Source organism: Echinops telfairi, unplaced genomic scaffold (genome assembly GCF_000313985.2).
Source record: "Echinops telfairi isolate 266 unplaced genomic scaffold, ASM31398v2 ScPeMD7_1713;HRSCAF=2227, whole genome shotgun sequence".
Lineage (NCBI taxonomy): Eukaryota > Metazoa > Chordata > Mammalia > Afrosoricida > Tenrecidae > Echinops > Echinops telfairi.
In genome coordinates this window covers 16,393,499-16,406,179 of record NW_022105611.1, presented here as the reverse complement: position 1 = coordinate 16,406,179, position 12,681 = coordinate 16,393,499, and the positions used below count along the sequence as shown (strand labels likewise).

Sequence of the window (12,681 nt, the reverse complement as noted above, 5' to 3'; positions counted from 1 at the left end):
AAAAAGACTGGCAGCCTCAGAAACCCTACATAGGGTCAGAACTGACCTGCAACTAGCCAAAAGGTCCACCAACCAGTCGCTGGGTGGAGAGGAAGATGCAGCCGTCTGCTACGGTAAAGACTGACAGTCTTGGAAACTCTATGGGCGGTTCTACTCTGTCCTTGAGGGGCACCGTACGTCAGCATTGGCTCCATCCTACTGGGTTTATTTAAGTTTGCTTGTTTGTTTTCTTTTTTCTAGTTCCAATAAAGGCAGTAGTGATTCAAGGGCCAATTCTTAACACAGAGCAATTCTGTGAGCACTGCGGCCATTTGCTTCCCCTTCCACCCTTCTCCGAGCCCAGCCCTCGCCCACCGGGCCCTGCACGCGTCTCCAGACTCAGGGTACTGGATGCGGGGTCGGAAGAACAGTTCTAAACACAACTCAAGCTTTGGAGTCGGCAAAGCTTTGGTATGAACCCCAATTCTCTGAGCACCAGCTCTGAGACAGTAAATACAAGGGGGCTTCGCAAGGTTGGGGGAGAACCTCCATGATCTTTCAACTTCATTTTTCCACAAACCTGTTGAAACCTCGGGTACATCACCTTTCTGAGCCTCACTTGCCTTTACATGTTACATGGACACAATGCTTGTTTCGCAGGCCTGCTGTGAGAATGGCATGAGAGTATCTTTTAAGGGAACTGGCATCGCAGTAAGAGAGCAATGAATGTTGGGTTTCCACTTTTATTGATCGCCTGGTACATGCCTTGGGAGGGTTGATACTTTGAAGAAGTATGCAGGGAGACACGGAATAAACGAATGATTACAGCGCAGGGTGAGAAATGCTGTCAACGACACTGGAACAAAGTGCAGTTGTTCATAGGCGCCATTCCATCTGTTTCGACTCATTGTAAAGCCAAGCACAACAGAAGGTGCCGCCTGCTCCTGCACCATGCTCACAACTGTTTGTCTGAGCCCACTGTTGCAGCCCCTGTGTCCATCCATCTGGGTCATCTTCTTTTTCGCTGACCCTCTATGTTATCAGGCGTGATGAACTTTTCTAGGGACTGGCCTCTCCTGATGGTATATCCAAAGTATGTGAGGAGTCTGGCCATGCTGGCCTCTAACAAGCGCTCCAGCCATACTTCTTCCAAGACTCATTGTTTGTTCTTGGGGCAGTCCGTGATAGTGTTAATTGTGTTTGCCAAGACCACCATCCAAATGCACCAACTCTTTGTGATCTTCTCCATTCGCTGTCCAATTTCCACACGCATGTCAGGAAGTGAGAACACCACGCCTCGGGTCGGTTGCGCCTTACTCCGGAAATGACATCACTCCTCCTTCGCATTTTAAAGGTCTGTGCCACGGATTTGCTCGATGCAAGAAATCGTTTCCTTTCCTGACTGCTGCTCCCGTGGGCACTGGTGGCGGAGCCAAGCAAAATGAAATTCTTGACAACTTCAATCTTCTCTTCATGTGCCATGACTTTGTCTCTTGATCTAGCTGTGACGATTTCTGTCTCCTTGTTGAGCTGTGATCCATACGGAAGGCAGCAGTTTTTTATTGTCATCAGCAAGTGCTTCAAGTCCTCCTCACTCCCAGCAAGCAAGGTTGTATCAAGTGCGTATCACAGGTCGGGAATAATCCTGCCTCTAACCCTGACACTACATTCTTCTTCATACAGTTCATCTTCATGGATTATTTGCTCAGTATACAGACTCAGCATATCTGGTGAAAGGATACATCCTTGATGCATATCTTTCCTGATTTTAAGCCTTGTTCTGTTCAAAAGACTGTTTATAGTTCCCACGAGTACAATGAAGTGTTCTATAATTTACATTTTTCTCAATGCTATCCATAGTTTGTTAAGATCCCCACAGTTGAATGACTTTGTTTAGTCAAAAAAACACAAGCAAACATCTTTCTGGAATTCTCTGCTTTCAGACACGCTCCATCTGACATCACAATGATACTCCTTGTGCCCTGTCCTCGCCTTAATCCAGCTTGGTTTTCTGGCAGCTTCCTATGTTCTGTCTTTTGTATTTTTGCATTATCTTAAGCAAAATTTTACTTGCACGTGACATTAATGATATTGTTCAATAATTTCCACATTATGTTGGGCTGACTGTCTTTGGAATGGGCACAAATAGGGATCTCTTTCAGTCTGTTGACTCAGTAGCTGTCTTCCAAATTTCTTGGCATAGATGAGTACGTGCTTCATCAGCTTACTGAAACATTTCCATCGGTCTTCCACCAATCCCCGGAGCCTTGCTTCTCATTATGCCTTCCCTGCAGCATGTTGCTCCTTTTTGGATTTCTAACTCCCGGTCTTTACACATTTCATTATAATACTCTGTCTTCTCAAGGTGTCTTTTGAAATTTTCTGTTCAAAGCGTTTACATCATTTCTTCCATGCACTTTAGTTAGTCTCAGTTCAAGAACAGGCTTCAGAGTCTCTTCCGACTCAAGAGTTTTCCTGCCTTCCCGCTTTTAATGATCTTTTGCTACTCTTCACGTAGGGTGCCCTTGATGTCCACCCACGTTCATCGGATCTGCTCTTACTGTCCAATCTGTTCTTGAAAGAGTCTCCAAGCTCAGATGGGATGGACTCAGGATTGTATTTCAGCTCTTATGGGCTTGTTTTAATTTTCTTCAGCTTCATCCTGAGCTTGCACATGAGCAGCGGAGGGTCTGCTCCACAGTCAGTCCCTGGCCTCGTTGTGGCTCATGAGCTTCTTGACCGCCTCTTTTCACAGAAGAGGACACCTCACAGAAGCAATCCATTTAATTTCTGGGTACTCCATCTGTAGAAATTTATGTGTATATTCGCCATTTACATGGCGGAAAAAATATTTGCAATGAAGGAGTCGTCGGTGCTGCAAAACACTATCATGTGAGGTCGAGCTTGTTTCTGTCACCAAGGCCAGCGTTTTCACCAAGGCCAGCTTTGGGTCCAACCTTTGTGTTCCAATCACCAATAATTATCAATTGATTGTATGTTTGATCAATTTCACGGGGAAGTGGATATAATTCTTCCATTTTTTTCGTCACTAGCTTTAGTGATTGGTGTATAAGTCTGAATAAGTTTGACTTCCTTCTAAGTGTCTAGATATTATTATCCTATCACAGCACTGTACTTCAAGATAGACCTCACAGGTGCTTGCTGACGAGGAAGGCAAGGCCATTTCTCTGGAATTTGTCATTAGCAGCAGAGTAAACCATGATTCTCTGACTCAAAATGACCAATACCAACCCATTTCAGCCCCCGAATGGCTAGCACAGCGATCTCAATGCATTCCATTTTAATGTTGACAACATCCAGTTTTCCTAGCTTCCTATTGCTTACATTGCACGTTTTGATTATTAATGGGCGTTTTCAGCAGTTTCTTCTCCTGTTGAGTCATGCCCCAGTATTTACCACATAGCTACAGGAGGAAGGGATAGTATTCTAGGGCAGGTGGAACGTATCCAGAAAAGCATCAGAGACTGGATATTTTACTGGAGCCTTCAAAGTTGTTGAACAAAGGACAACATCTTCAACTGAGAGCCTAGTTTGGAGGCGATGGGAGGGAGTGTGTGGCTAATTCAAGCAGGTGTGAGAACACACGGGAGAGCGAAGTGGGGGCCTACACAGACCACCAGAAGGTTAAGACCAGGAGTGGAGCCACAGGAAGTTTGGGTGGAGAAAAATGTGGAACAAGAAGCAAGGAGAAAGCATCTGAGAAACTCTTGGATAAAATCTTTAACTGGAGAAGAGCAGTAACGAACTCGCCACTGTGATGATACAAGACGACCATGTAGAAAAGAGTCCATATTTACTTTGTCTGACTAGAGGGGCAGACTCAAGGAAATGGGTAGAAATTAACAAGCGACATAAAAATGACCCAAGATCAGAAGACCCCAAACAAATATGTTGATGCAAATATGGGGGTTGGAGAGGTGACCCAAAGCCCATCTGTAGACAAGTGGACATCCCCTCACAGAAGGGTGACAAGGAAGGCACGTGTTGCCAGGGTGAAGCACAGCACCAACAGAACACACAACATTCCTCTAGTTCTTTAATGCTTCTTCCCCTCTGTCCCCCGCCCCACCACTATCATGACCCCAGTTCAAACTTAAAGATCCAGCCAGACCAGAGCATGGACACTGGTACAGATAGGAATGCTCAACACATGGAACCCAGGGCAGATCCACCTCTCAGGAACAGTAATGGGAGTAGCGACACCATGAGGGTAGGGGAAGGCGGAGGGAGAAGGGGGAGAAATGGGGAACCAACTACAATGACCGATGTATAACCACCACCCCCGCCCCAGCCCAGGGGGACGAACAACAGAAACATGGGCAAAGATATAAAAATAATAATAATTTATGAGGGGTCCATAAGGGTGGGCGGGTAGGGGACGAAGGAATTGAAAAAGAGGAGCTGATACCAAGGGCTCAAGAAGAAAGAAAATGTTTTGAAAATGCTGATGGCAACATATATACAAGTATGTCTGATACAACTGATGTATGGATTGTTCTAAGTGCTGTAATAGCCCCCAATAAAGTGATTTACTAATTTAAAAAACTGACCCAGGAATAGCAATCACATAAAGAGCAAGGTATTTGGAAATTAAGTGGTAAGATAAGCCAGAGAACTCACAAGAGAAGCTCCTGTCCACTGGCCAGGGAACTTGGGCTTGCGCTTCCTCTTTGGGGACAGGACCTGGCTTGATGGGCTTCGGGTGCAACCAGGCTTGAGGAAGGTATTTTCGCCACTTCCTCCGGCCTTACACAATTCAGTTTAACCGCAAAAGGGAATGCTAAGTGACACATAACAGCTTTAAAAAGAAAGCTAAACTAAATCAGGCAAAAAAAACTTGAAAGGAAATCTGGCAATGGTCCTAATAGAGAGGCGCTATGGGGCAACAGAACATCGCGGGCATCCGTGGCCCGAGACCAGAGCGATGAAGAAAGTCAGCCATGGGCTAGCTGCAAGACCAACAGCAGAATGTCTCCATGGGCAGGAAGTCTCAGAGGTCATCCAGGTCACACATCGATGTGCACCGCAAACAAGACCCATCCAGGGGACAATAGGACAGGCCTGAAACAACTTAGCCGGACACTTAGTTCACCCAGATGCTTCGACTTGCATTAGCTCACGGGTCCTCAAACATATGGAAGGAGGCAGTACTGTCCCAAAGACATGTACCCCCAAACTGACGGCAGTTGAAGCCATTCTAACTCACAGAAGTCCCAGACGACAGAGCAGAACTGCCTCATGGGGTTCTGAAACAATCAGCTTTTACGGAAGCACACTGCCCAGCCTTTCTCCTGTGCAGTGGCTGGTGGGCCCAAACCATTCATCTTCCAGTTGGCAGTGCAACACTTAACCCATCACGCCATCCGGGTTCCTTCAATGATATATATAGCTTTTGTTTTGTTTAGCTTAATTAATCATTTTACTGGGGGGCTCTTACAAATCTTGTGACAAAATATCATTCAATAGCATTAAGCCTACTTGTACCCATGTTGCCATCAACATTTCCAAAAGAATTTTTAAAAACCTATACATGGGATTTTAAAGCATTATAATAATGTTTATGTTAGCTATCCCAACGGATTTCTAGACTGAACAATATTTTCCTTTTTGATCCAGTAAGTTATAAAACAGATACCTTGAGGACTGGGAATCTGCCAGGCCAATAATATAGATAAAGAAACAGTTTCTCAATGCCCTTCCTCCCCAATGCCCTATTCTCCACGTCTATATGACTTTCCCATTCCTGGTCCATAAAAACTATTGTCTATGCCAGCCCCAGTGCTGAGAAGCAAGACGACAGATTTCAATCAGGGAAACTCCCCACCTTCAAGGAACTCCCACTCTGGAAGGCAAAGATATAAGCCAGTCAGTGGTTCTTCGGGGAGGCATAAAGACCTGAGTTTATAACCGGAGTCTATATCCTTTATTAGCAAAGAGAAGGCAATGCTCTTATGGAAGCTCGATTCCTTATCTGTGAAACGGTGAACGGTGCCATCGGAAATTCAAAAGGTCGTCTGTACTTGGTGAGACGATGGTTGCAAAGAGCCCAGCAGAGTGTCAAGCACACAGTGTGTACTTACTGAATTATACGTGCTCAGTGGCTTAGCCCTGGTGATGTAGTGGTTGTGCATTTGGCCGTGATCCACAAGGTTGGCAGTTCCAAACCACCAGCAGCTCCTCAGGAGAAAGACTGGGCCTTCCACTTGATGGCAGTGAGTCTGATTTTTGGTTTGGAGGGATTTACAGACCCCTATGGGTGAAGGAGCCCTGGTTGCACAGTGGTTTCGAGTTGGGCTGTGATCCACAAGGTCAACAGTTGGAAGCCCCCAGCTGCTCCGTGGAGAAAGATGAGGCTTTCTACTCTCGTTGCAGGTTACAGTCTCGGAAACTCATAGGAGCGGCTCTTCCCCTTCCTGCAGGGTCACTATGAGTCAGTGATGATAGGACGGCAGTGGGTCTGGGCCAAGGAGCCCTGGGGGTGCTGTGGGGTAAGGGTTGGCCTGGTACCCCAGCTCAGCAATCCAAACCCACCAGCCGCTCGAGAGGAGAGAGATGAGGCTGCTGGTTCCTGTAAGGTTCACAAAACCTCAGAAACCCGATCCTAGGTCTCTCCGAGTTGGAATGAGCCCAATGGCAGTCGGTTGTGGGCCACAGCCCACCGTCTGCTCACTCTTAGAGTGACGTGGCATCTGCCACAGCCTTGAGAACCACACGGGGGCGGCTGCACTCGGTCCTGCAGCAGTGGCTGTGACGTGACGGCAGTGGGAACAGGCCGCGGCAGTTCTCGGTTTCCGACTGCCGTCCTCTCAGTAAAAATATATTCTGCACACTTGAGGTGGGTGTCTGAGGCAGCGGAGACATTAGACATGGTGGCAGGCTCTGAGGCACTAATGGCCTCACAGACTGAAATGCATAGTGAGAACAAGTTTCGGCACCAATGTCCCTGCATGTGTGTCACAGGTAGGTTTATGGTGCTAACGTGGTCAGTGAACACATGTGGGATTCATTGAAGGGCAGCGAGCCTCGCCTTTCTTGTCTCTTGCTCTTTGATGATCGGACCAGTGTGCGGCTGCCTTAGCTTGTTCTCTGCCTCAATTTGCAAGCTACACTACCCCTGGGACCCCTAACCCGTAGACTGTGTCGCTGTAATTTGAGGTTCCTTCAAGAACTGCTTCATCACACTACGGGAGTATACATCGCTTGAGCTGGGGACTGTCGGGCCCTGTCATCTGTCATTGGTAACCTACCTGCCTTGCTGTTTGCTGCCTGAGGCCGGATAGCCTGGATTGCTCTACAGAGAACTACCCGGCGGCCCTCAAGACTTGAAGGACTGCCAGTGTAATAGCTGTCTCAGGAAAGTGAGTTGCACTGAGCCATTTGTACTGCTTTATAGATTAATTAACTGTTTATTTCTTATGTTATATATCTATATATATATATTATATGTAAATAGATAGATAGATAACATATATTTATATAAAATCATTAGTGGCCTGGTTTTGTTTCTCTAGAGAACTCTGTCTAACATGATGTGTTAGAATGGATTCTCTAGGAAACCAAACCAGTGGTGCATACGTATCTAGAAAGAGCTGTATATTAAGAAATGGCTCACCCAGCTGTAGAAGTGGGTAAGTCCAGTCCGGTTCAAGCCTGTGGGTCAGATGGCAGCTGGAGGCTTCTCCTGACTCCTGTAGCTGCAGGGATGGACAGGAAACAGGAAGTAGGAAGACCTACATCATGGGTGGATGTAGAGCTGAATCGGCAGTAAGCTTTTGGCTCCTGGGGACAGCAGGCAATAGAACAGGGCCAATAAAGCAGGTGCAGGCTCTAGATCCAGCAGAAGTGACCTGGCTTGCACACATCATCAATCCATACCAATAGTCAGTCACAGCTCGAAGGGAACCTACCTCTGTTGGATCAAGACTGACCAGATTAAAGAGGCAGTATTCCACCCTGTTCTTTACCACTGCTTGGCTGCTGCATAGAAGATCCCATCATGGAGTAGCATGACCACACCATGCTACGTCACTTCATGGGGAAATCCTGGCCCATCCGAGTTGACAAAAAACCTAACTATCACATTACTACCCTAACTATTACATTACCATGCAGTGAGTTGCAGGCAAGGATGACCAGAAGAAATTTCCATTTCCACTCTCCCAAGTTTCCTATGCACCCAGCGACCCTCCTTGACTTAATAAATTCACCACAGCCGATCTTCTCAAAAAGTCTTTCCATGGGCAATTGAGTTTCAAGTGGAAATTTGCATAACAAACAACAAAGTCAACACATTAACCCACTTTCATCCTCTTGAATCAAACTCTGCAAAGTTGTATGACCACCATGGAAGACAGAGGCTATTTGTCCTGTGTATTTATCTTTGCTGCAAAAAGATCCATGAATGCGGTTCGAGGACGCAAGGGGCAAAGTTATGAAAACTTGTTAGGTAGAACTCAACACCTGAGGAAAGGAGTCCCTGGGCCTGCCAGCGCAGGACCATCGTCTCAGGGAAGACCAAGGTCAACTGGCACCACCTAGCTCACCGGCCGTGCCCTCCATCCTACTTTGATGAAGAGCTAGCTACGGTACCCCTAGTGGTCTCTCCCCGGGCTGAAGAAAGAAGAGTTACGGAACTCAAAAGACACAGGAGGATAACTAGCCCACAAGAGCATCTACCTCCACAACCCGAGACACATGCAGCCACGACTACCAACTGTGCCGAAAAGGATCACCTTGGAAGGACCTGAAGAGTGGAAGTAAAATGAGGGGGGAAACCAAAGTCACAGAAGAAACCAGGTTTACTGGTCACACAAATACTGGCAGAACCCCTGAAACGATGGTCCTTAGCCACCCCGTCCAGTCTGGGACCGAACTCGCCCCCATGTGAGAAGAATTGGCCCCTTACGATCAAAAGGGCAGCAGGCATCCAAGGACACAGTTCGGAGGCTGAGGAAAGAAAGAGGCACGGAAACGGAACAGGGAGAAAGTAGGACAAATAATGGTGCAGCAAGGGACTTGCAATAAATGAGTTGACACAACGTTTGCGTAGATTGTTGTTTGTAAAGCGGATGATCTGCTCTATAAACCTTCAACTAAGCCACAATAAAAAAAACTGTGATAAAACTATAGAAGAATAAGTTCTTCGGTATCTATTTTAACCCTTTAAAAAGAGCTACTCTGAGAAGTGGAACGAAGTCTGCTGGGACGGTCTCACACACGTACTGAATACCTGCTGTGTGGCAGGTCTGACTTACGTGCTTTACATTCGCTAAGGTCCTTAGAACAATCCTGAGCGGGAGGTGTTCTTATACCGATGTCACCAATTAAGAAACTTGCCCCAAACCAGTCAATCAGCAGCAGAGCCCAAATTCATGTGCAAACTGGCTCTGTCCACTTTAAAGTCTTCATTTTTCCACTGCATCTCACATTTTATTCTAATAATAATCCTGTGAGGCTGGTAAGAGGTCTCGGCATTACCCCCTTTTACAAATGAGGACATTGGCGCTTAAGGAAGTGATAGGATTTTCTCAGGAACAAGACAGTAGGTGGCAGAGCCATCGTCTGTGTGCCTGATCACTTACCCACGTCCTCTCTCACCCTCTGCTTTGCACAAAGGTGCGTGGAAATATACTTCACAGGGGTCACAGATGCTGAACTGCAGTCCGTCCTGCCTCGGTGCCTACCAGATTATACAATACGGAGTGAGTTATTTTCCCTCTCTTGGCCTCAGATTTTTCTCTATCACTAGAAATTACCCACTCAGCTGCCTCCCTTCCTTTCTCAAACCCCCCGATGTAAACAACGAAAAGGCTGTGAGCCACCTGCTAAATCTACCTTGGCACATCCAATAGCCATACAATAAAAACAAAAACTCAACGCCATTGAGTCAGTTCTAACTCAAAGCAACTCTATAGGGCAGATTAGAACTGCTCCAGTGGGTTTCCAAGGCTATCAGTCTTTACAGGAACAGAAAACCTCATCTCTCTCTCATAAAGTGGCTGGTGGGTTTGAACCGTTCACCTGATGGTTAGCAGTCCAACTCGTAATCCACTACACCACCAGGGCTCCTACATCCAGTAGTGGGCACCTCTAAAACATGCCCATAGGGCTGGGAGCACGCACAGAGAGCTCATTCTTCTCTCTACTGAATGCATGCCACCTCTTTCCTCTAGCTCATCTCTGTTGCTCGGTTAGGACATGAGCTCTGCTTTCCTTACAGCATACCAGAGCCTACAGACAGACAGAGGAGAGTACAATATGGTTTTAATTAAATCTTACCACATTCAAAAGAGCCCCGGTGGCCTAGCAGTTACGCACTGGGCTATAATCCACAAGGTCAGCAGTTCAAAACCACCAGCCACTCTGAAAGAGAAAGACAGGGCTTTTTACTCCTGTAAAGATTTACTGCCTCAGAAACCCGCAGGGGCATGGCCACCCTGTCCTATAGTGTCACTGTGGGTTGGCATCGACTCGATGGCAGTGAGTTTGGTTTTTGAGTTTGAACACATCCAAACAACATACACGTGATTCTTGATTTTTTAAGTTAAATTATTTTTTTTTATTATCGTTTTATTAGGGGCTCATACAACTCTTCTCACAATCCATACATACATCAATTGTGTACAGCACATTTGTACATTCATTGCCCTCATCATTCTCAAAACATTTCCTCTCCACTTAAGCCCCTGGCATTAGGTCCTTATTTTTCCCCTCCCTCCCCCCTCCCCACTCCCTGATGAGCCCTTGATAATTTATAAATTATTATTTTGTCATATCTTGCCCTGTCCGATGTCTCCCTTCACCCACTTTTCTGTTGTCCATCCCCCAGGGAGGAGGTCACATATAGTTCTTTGTAATCGGTTCCTTCTTTCCAACCACTCTCCCTCTACCCTCCCAGTATCGCCACTCACACCACTGGTCCTGAAGCGATCATCCGCCCTGGATTCCCTGTGTTTCCACTTCCTATCTGTACCAGTGTACATCCTCTGGTCTAGCCAGATTTGCAAGGTAGAATTTGTATCATGATAGTGGGGGCGGGGAGGAAGCATTTAGGAACCAGAGGAAAGCTGTATTTTTCATTGTTGCTACATCGCACCCTGACTGGCTCGTCTCCTCCCCGAAACCCCTCTGCAAGCGGATCTCCAGTGGCCTACAAATGGTCTTTGGGTCTCCACTTCGTCCTCCCCCCATCATTCACTATGATAAGATTTTTTGTTCTGATGATGCCTTATACCTGATTCCTTCGACACCTCGTGATCACACAGGCTGGTATGCTTCTTCCATGTGGGTTTTGTTACTTCTGAGCTTGATGGCCGCTTGTTTACTTTCAGGCCTTTAAGACCCCAGACACTATACTTTTTGATAGCTGGGCACCATCAGCTTTCTTCACATTTTCTTATGCACCCATTTGTCTTCAGTGATGATTTTTTTTTAACAGACATGTCACCCCAGATAAAAGTTCTTCCACACTGAGACATAGAAAGAGGGGAAGAACCTGGGACAAACCCACTCACTCCATCTGCCTGAGCTCCCTTCTCTAGAGCGTCAGGGAGTGAGTCCAAACCAATTCTAAGCACTGTTCCCACTCTAGCCTAAGATGAATTTAGAAATGGTCCACATATTTATCAAATGTGAGTTATAGAAAAAAATATAATAAAGACAGAGTGCTACAAATTAAAATGTGCTCACAGAAGAAAGCGGAAAGGACCAAGTTAACACTGCCAAGGCAGAACATAAAATATGTATGGTCGCGTCACCCTGAACATATATCACTTAGAAGAGCAAAGGGAAACTGCTCTATCCCGGCGACAGTCGAAGTAAATAATTCATATACTGCCCCGGGATACAGCTGCAGAGGCAGGAACCCCTGTTCCTGCAGTTAAAGAGCGGATCTGAGTACCAACAAGGACCTGGGACCTGAAACAATCCCCCCGCCCCCCCCGAGAACCAGGCAGCCCTCCTCTTCCAAGGACAGATGTTCCTGAGGACGCAGGCCCCCTCCAGCCTCAGGATGAAGTTCACTCCGGCTGAGCAGACGCATTCAGTCATGACGTGCATAATAATCTGCCCACGGGGCGCTGAGCACTCCCACATATGCTTGGACCTACTTGTTCACGTTCTCCCAACTGCTGGAGCACCCAGGGGTAGAGAGAAGAGGAGGAGAGCCCAGTCTTCTGACCCCCACCACCCATGTGCTTTCTCCCTCGTCACTATCACACCCTGTCTCTTTCACTGCACAGGCCCGGCACAGCTGTTCTCCAAACGTGTCCCTCACCACCTCGGGAGGTGTTGTGACCGTTAGGGGCCACGGAGGCAGTGCCAACCCGCAGCGGCCTTGTGCACAACAGAACGAACCGCCACCCGGCCCTGCACCCACCTCACAAGGATTCCCATGCTAGACCCCGTTCATCTCCTCTTTGTCACTGCCCCTCTACCTTACCCAACATGTTGTCCTTCTCCAGGGACTGGTCTCTCCTGACAACATGTCCAAAGTATGTGTGTTAGTCTGGGTACATTAGAGAAACAAATCCACAGAAACTCATAATGTACAAGAGAGAGTTTGATATAAAGGGTACATGCACATAAAGAAAACATCCCAACCTAGTGCTGCCAACGCCCACAAGTCCAACATTACCCCATATGTCTGACACCAGTCCACAAAGTCCCCCTCCATCTCACAAA

The 12,681-nt window shown here is 46.9% G+C and overlaps 1 protein-coding gene across 2 annotated transcripts in view; it reads right to left on the bottom strand.

Moving 5' to 3' along the window:
- PAK1 (p21 (RAC1) activated kinase 1) overlaps window positions 1-12,681 on the bottom strand; it is a 153,033-nt gene that overhangs the window by 106,210 nt on the left and 34,142 nt on the right. Inside the window, exon 1 of one of the 2 annotated variants that reach the window (XM_045293065.1) lies at window positions 9,582-9,663. The exons of the other annotated variant lie outside the window; for it this stretch is intronic. The gene's annotated coding sequence lies outside the window, so the exon portion shown is untranslated. Of the gene's footprint in view, window positions 1-9,581; window positions 9,664-12,681 lie in introns of those variants that run through there. 2 annotated transcript variants of the gene reach the window in all.